Source organism: Prionailurus viverrinus, chromosome A1 (genome assembly GCF_022837055.1).
Source record: "Prionailurus viverrinus isolate Anna chromosome A1, UM_Priviv_1.0, whole genome shotgun sequence".
In the NCBI taxonomy this organism is placed as follows: Eukaryota; Metazoa; Chordata; class Mammalia; order Carnivora; family Felidae; genus Prionailurus; species Prionailurus viverrinus.
This window is the reverse complement of record NC_062561.1, coordinates 159751885-159759186: the sequence shown is the minus strand read 5'-3', so window position 1 is coordinate 159759186 and position 7302 is coordinate 159751885. Positions and strand designations below refer to the sequence as shown.

The 7302-nt window shown below is 36.4% G+C and overlaps 1 protein-coding gene across 1 annotated transcript in view; it reads left to right on the top strand.

The window, feature by feature from the left end:
* Window positions 1-922: 922 nt before the first annotated feature.
* Window positions 923-7302, top strand: part of RIOK2 (RIO kinase 2) — a 38530-nt gene continuing 32150 nt past the window's right edge. Inside the window, exon 1 of the mRNA XM_047869681.1 lies at window positions 923-933. The gene's annotated coding sequence lies outside the window, so the exon portion shown is untranslated. The remainder of the gene's footprint in view (window positions 934-7302) is intronic.

The following is a 7302-nucleotide window of genomic DNA, read 5'->3' as shown; positions in this document are numbered from 1 at the left end:
AAAACAGCCAGGCTAGGTGTCAACTGGTCCTTACAGGTCCTTAAAACAAGAGGACATGAGGGGAATAAGCGGGTTGGTGACTGCTCTGTACACAACGGACTGTGTTGTGAATGACAAGGCAGAGTAATTTTTTTTTTTAAGTGTACAGTTCATTGGCTTTTAGTATATTCTAAAAGTTACACAATTATCACCTCTATGTGATTCCAGAGCATTTTCACCATCCCCAAAAGAAACGCGTGGTTTTCTCCTGACATTTTTGACACCAACTATGCGGAGTTTTCTCCATACCAACAATAAATTCTCCAACACCAATTGGGTGTCCAACAATCAATTCAATTCTGACACAAACTCCCGGAATTAGTGCAAACCCCACAGGTTATGAGCCCAGTCGCACAAGACCATCTCTACGTCAGATGCTGGCTGCAAACTGGGTGCTCAGCCTATCTAGAGTTCTTTCTAGCCAACTACAAATTCAGAGGTTCCCACAACCTATCACATTCAATAATTCACTAAAATAGTTAACAGAAATAAAAAAAAATTACATTTTCTGGTTTATTATAAAGGATACAATTCAGAAACTGCCAAATGGAAGAAATGCATAGAACAAGGTATGGAGGAGGAGGGCTGGCACAAAGCTTCAAAGTACTCTCAGGGATGCCACACTCAGAACATTAATGTGCTTACGAACCTGGAAACTCTCCGAACTCTATCCATTTAGGGGTTTTTAATGGAGATTTCATATTGTAGGCATTGCTAACTAAATCACTGGCCAGTTGTTGATTGAATTCCATCTCCAGCCCCTCTCCCCTCCCTCTCTCCCTCCTGGAAAAGTCAGTGGGTGGGGTTGAAAGTTCTAACCCTCTGGCAACCAGCTCCCATTGTAAAGCCATCTAGGCTTCCCTCATGAATCATTTCATTACCATATAAAAGACAGTGTCAAATAAAATAAAATAAAATGTAGACCAGGAGTGAAGATTCCCTCAAGCAGCAGACAAAACCAGTTAGACCACAGGAGCAAAATTTAATCTAGTTTATTTCATGAATGCAAGCAAAATTTAACATATTATTTCTTGTAAATGCCTCTGATAATCATAAATAAAACTTAAGTCATCTTCCTAAAACAGTACATGATAATCACTTTTAACCAAACCTCTGCCATCTGGAAATCTCCACTGTAGTAAACAATTATTGTAAAGGTTAAACAACTTCCTTATTTTCACTTTACAAGCCATCCTGTAATGTTATGACTCTGAGCTTCATATCACATTTGGGTTTGAAGTCTCCCTGTTCACAAAGAGTTTGTTTCTCACTCAATATAATATTTGTATCAAGTAAAGTTCTGTGAATTTTCTTTTGACAACAGTAAATTCCAAGACTTTTAGGAGCTCTATGCTAAGAACTCAGGAAAAACGCCAAATGTTTATTTTTTTATTATACCACAAAAATCTGTGCCAATTAGAAGTCATTCCACATTCCCCTTCCTCCAACCTCTGGCAATCACTAACCTACATTTTGTTCCTATGGATTTGCAGGTTTTGGACATTTCTGACAAAAGGAATCATACAATATGTGGTCTGTTATACCTGTTTCTTTCCTTTAGTATAATGTTTTCAAGGTTCATCCATATTATAGAACGATCAGTACTTCATTCCTTTTTTTATCAAAATATTTTTCCATAGTGATGGGATTTTGGAGTAATGGGGGTCCGGAGCCAAAGACCAAGAAAGAATTCTTGAAGACGTCTTTGGTGCAAAAAGGTGATTTTATGAAAGTACAGGGACAGGACGTGTGCTGGGCAGAAAGAGCTGCACTGGGGCTGTGAAGAATGGTTATATACTATGGATTTGGGGGAGGTAAAGTCAAAAGGGAGGCCTCCAGGAGGACTTTGATATGCTAAAGAGGACTCCTAAAATACCTGAGGCCTTCCTATTGTCAAGCTAGGGTGGTTATTCCTCTAGTAAGGCATAAACATTGGGACAGTAGGGGGTTCCTGTAGAAATGTTATATCCTGTATTTGCCTCTGTATTTGCCTCAAGTCAATGGGCTGTAGGTTATAAGGAAATTTAATTTTACCTGCCATTTCCTTCTTGCCTCTGTTCCCCACATCACTATGTTAGGGCTCCAGGAAACTGAGTCTATAGGTTTCTGGAGATTAGGTTATTGATAAGATTGCCTTTTTCTTGTAATTTACTATGATATTTATAAACTGATGGAGACTCATGTTCTGTATGACTGTGATTATCTATCCATTAACCATTTGTTTTCATTCCTTTCGTTTGTTCTTGGGCAGCCAGGAGTGCCTGAGGAGTATCACACCTATCCCATCTGGGGGGAGGGAGGTGCGCTAGCTTGTACTTTGCCCTCAGCTTGCCTTATGCTCCCTCATCAATAGTATGGATATTAACACATTTTATTTATCCAAGAGTCAGGTGATGAATATTTGGATTGTGTCTATCTTTTGACTATTATAAAAAATGCTACTATTAATATTAGTGTAAAATTTTGATGAAATCCAATTTATGTTTTTCCTTTACACTGTGCTTTTAGTGTCATACCTAGGAAACAATTATGTAATCCGAGGTTTCAAAGGTTTATGTCTGTTTTCTTCTAACAATTTCAGAGTTTGAGCTCTTATATCTAGGTCTTTGATACATTTTGAGATACATTTTTGTATGTAATGTGAGGTAGGGGTCCAACTTCATTTTTTACATGTAAATATCCACTTGTCCCAGCACACTTCTGGATTCTCAATTCTACGACATCAATCTTCACACAGTCTCATGATGAGGGAGCATAAGACAAAGTGAGGGCAAAGCACAAGGTAGCACACCCACCTCCCTCCCCCAAGATGAGATATGTGTGATATTCCTCAGGCACTCCTGGCTGCCCAAGAACAAACGAAAGGAATGAAAACAAATGGTTAATGGATAGATAATCACAGTCATACAGAACATGAGTCTCCATCAGTTTACAAATATCATAGTAAATTACAAGAAAAAGGCAATCTTATCAATAACCTAATCTCCAGAAACCTATAGACTCAGTTTCCTGGAGCCCTAACATAGTGATGTGGGGAACAGAGGCAAGAAGGAAATGGCAGGTAAAATTAAATTTCCTTATAACCTACAGCCCATTGACTTGAGGCAAATACAGGGTATAACATTTCTACAGGAACTTCCTACTGTCCTAATGTTTATGCCTTACTAGAGGAATAACCACCCTAGCTTGACAATAGGAAGGCCTCAGGTATTTTAGGAGTCCTCTTTAGCATATCAAAGTCCTCCTGGAGGCCTCCCTTTTGACTTTACCTCCCCCAAATCCATAGTATATAACCATTCTTCACAGCCCCAGTGCAGCTCTTTCTGCCCAGCACAGGTCCTGTCCCTGTGCTTTCATAAAATCATCTTTTTGTGCCAAAGACTTCTTCAAGAATTCTTTCTTGGCCTTTGGCTCCAAACCCCACCACCACTCCAAAACTTCATCATCACTCATACTGTTTTGACAACTATTACCTTGAGGTAAGTTTTGAAATTAAGAAGTATCTCTGCTCCAACCATTTCTTTTTCAACATTGTTTGACTATTCTGGGTTCCTTTCCTTTTCTTTCCATATGAATTTGAAAATCATCCTGTCAATTCTAGCAAAAAAAACCCACAAAAAACAAAAGAACAGTCATTTTGGATTTTAAAAGGGATTGTACTGACTCTATTGATCAATTTAGAAAGGATTTCCATCTTACCAATATTAAGTCTTCCCATCCCTGTATTTGTATTTATTTAGGTCTTTTTTCATTTTTTCAATGTTTTGTAGTTTTCAGTGTAAAAATCTCACATTTATTTTGTTAAATTTATCCCTAAATATTTATATTTGTTTATGTTACAATAAATAAACCTGTCTTAATTTCATTTTTGAATTAGTTACTGCTAAATGAACAGATAGATATAGGATAGGTTTTTTCATATTGATCATTTATACTGCAGCCTTGCTGAACTCATTAATAAATTCTGATAATTTGTATGTGTGTGCATTCCTTAGGATTTTCTATATACAACATTATGTCATCTGTGAATACAGATTTTATTTCTTTCTTTCCAATCTAGATTAATTATATTTCTTTTTCTTACCTAATTGTCCTAGCTTGTTCCTTCAGTACAATGGCGAACAGAAGTGATTAAAGTGGACATCTCTATCTTGTTCCTAATCTTAGGAGTAAAATTATCAGTCTTTCACCACTAATTGAGATGTTAGCCTTGTATTTTTCATAGATACCCTTTATAAGGTTGAAGAAGTTTCCTGTATTTCTAATATGATGAGGTGCTGGATTTTCTTCAAATGCTTTTTCTGTACCTTCTGAAGTGATCACAGGTCCTTATGTATATCTTATTAATATGGTCTATTATACTGATTGGTTTTTATATGCTGAATCAGCTTTGCATTCCTGGAATAAACCCCATTTATTAAAGTGTACAATCCTTTTTATATGTTTGCTAAATTCAGTTTGTTAACATGTTGAGGAAATTTTGACTCCACATTCACAAAGATACTGTGGTTTTCTTTTCTTATAATGTCTTTATCTGGTTTTGGTATCAGAGAATACTGGCTTCATAAAATCACTTGGAAAGTTGTTCCTTCTCTTCTACCTTTTGTAAAAGAAGAATAAATTTAAAAAAAAAAAGCTTTACAAGATTTTATACGGTTATTTAGCAATCAAATTTTGAGTGGGGAAAAAAAGATAATTATAGAAAGGATTTGCAGGAGCATGGACTTCTACTTTTGGCCATGGTATAGAAACTAGCATTGGACTTAACCTCTGCTATAAACAATTATAAAATTGGGCAAAATATATGATTTACTGCTTTTATAAATTTGACCAGCTGATGATATAAAAGAGAAACATATCAGAGGAGCTTTAGGACTCTTTCTGCACTATAGTGCAGTGAGGAAGAGCTCTAGTAGAAAGTTATCTGTCTGACTGAGATGCCAAGGCAAAGATTGGTGGCTGAGGTTTTGAACTAACTAGGTGTAATGAGGCATGATTCACAGAGGAGAGAGTTGTGATAAGGGGGTTACATAGAAGTATGAATAAGAGTTTCTTCAAGGCTCTGGCCAACATGCAAACCAAGCATTTCAAACTGAGATTCCATGAGGTCAAAGACAGTAATTGCTGAGAGTTGAATGGAAAAAAAAGAGAAGTTACACAAAAATGGAAACTGTTGTATTCAGGCCAGAGGGAATGAAAATCTTGCAGTTCTTCAGGTACTCAGATGCAACTCCCCAAAAGATATTCCTTAACAGTAAAATCCACACCCTAAAAGAAGTGACAAATCCTAGGACTAAGGAGAAGACAGAAATAGACCTACATTAACAAATCAAAATTCTAACAGATAAAAGGATTTTCTAGTAATTTAACTGGAAAATTTAATTTGTCAGAGAAAAGATACTCAACACCCAAAGGAAGACAACACAGAATCCCTACAACCTGTTATCTACAATGTCCAGTATAAATTTTTTTTTTAATGTTACATTTAAGAAAATAAAACCTGGCCCATATTAAGATAAAAAGGAGTCAATAGAAAAATGTCTCAAAATGTCCCAGATGTTGGAAGTAGCAAAAAAAGACATTAAAGAGGCTGTGACAAATATCTTCAAATACCTAAGAAAAAGACCTGATAAGTAAACATATAAGGAAGTTCTACATAGAAATGGAAACTATTTTTAAAAGATTCAGTTGGAATTCTAGAAGGTAGGTAGACAGACACACACATTTATAAAATTTAAGTCAGTAAGAGAACTATAATAATAAACATTGTCATATATTTCTAAATTATAACTGTTAAAATTCTTAAAGATTAAATCAAAGTAACAAAAAAGATGAAAGATTCAGATTAGTAAGCTAATGTGTCTGAGTACAAGTTAAATTAGAATGATCATTGTTCAAAAGACCCTTTAAAAGCAAATAAACATTATCAACCATGCAATATCAAAAAAAAACCAAAAAGTACTTCACCAAAATTAAGTTTTAAATGCCAGCTATTTAAACCTGTTAAAATATTAACCATATATTCATGATACACATTCTACATTAGAGGTTTGAAAAGCAGAGGTAGAGACCAAATAGGTGGCTGAGAAATGGATAGACAATTCACCTTTACCAAGGCTATAAAGGATTTTGTTGATGGGAATTACAAAAGTGTATGTACAGAAGATTTCCATGAAGAAAGCTATAATTTCAACCCTCTGCAGAGAGACTGTGTGTATTATCTTCACTTCACCATTTCACCCAAGCCTAGAAGGAGGAACTTAAAGAAAACAAGAATTAGAAAACTTCACATATATTCCCTGCAGCGGGAACAACATCATCTATTAAATGACTTGGTCCTGAGAAAACTTAAGTAGATAATGGCAGAGGGGTTCCTGGGTGGCTCATTCAGTTAAGTGTCTGACTATTGGTTTTGGCTCAGGTCATTATCTCCCAGTTCTTGTGTTCAGACTCCGTGCTAACAGTGCAGATCCTGCTTGGGATTCTCTCTATCTCCCTCTCTTTCTGCCCCTCCTCTGCCTATCTCCCCCAAAAATAAATAAACAAACTTTAAAAAAATAAAGTACATTATAGCAAAATAGACAGGGATGCATCTGGGAAGTGACTGTACTCCCCTACAATGGCTGATAGAAATGTGTGAATCCTGAAGACAAAATATGGAACTCATGCTTGGTATGTTGGTCTAGGATCATTCAAAACAAAATCATATCTAAAAGGAACACCTGGCTCCCTGTTGTATTCTCTCAATAGGATCACTTAAAGGAGACAAGAAAAAAGGAAGAGGGGAAAAGGTCTTGCCCCTTCCTGTATTCTTCCTATTTCTGTCAGTGTCACCCAGCTATGACACTTTACCCCTGACAAACAGTTGATCCTAAAGCAGCAGTAAGATGCAGTTTCACTCCCAAAACCACCTTCATCGTGCCCCTCAGCGATACCAGTGCCAGATGGCCAGTGGCCCTCCCAGAGTTCTCAGTGCAGCACCCATATTCCTGAAGTAACAACAATAATCAGGCAATGACTCATCCTTAGAAATCTGACTCCCAGCTTTTAAAATCCTTCCTCCAAGCCTCTCAGATTTAAAAATATTGACAAATTTCCCTCTTGTATCCCCAGACTTAGGGAGGATATCTGTTCTCTAGTACCTGGTAAATAGTTCTTTATATAAAATTCTCTAAATTAAAATAATTGATATGGTTCCTGTTTCCTGAGTAGACTCAGAGTAATTCACCTTGTAAGTTTCACTGTCCTTGGTAAAACCTAATG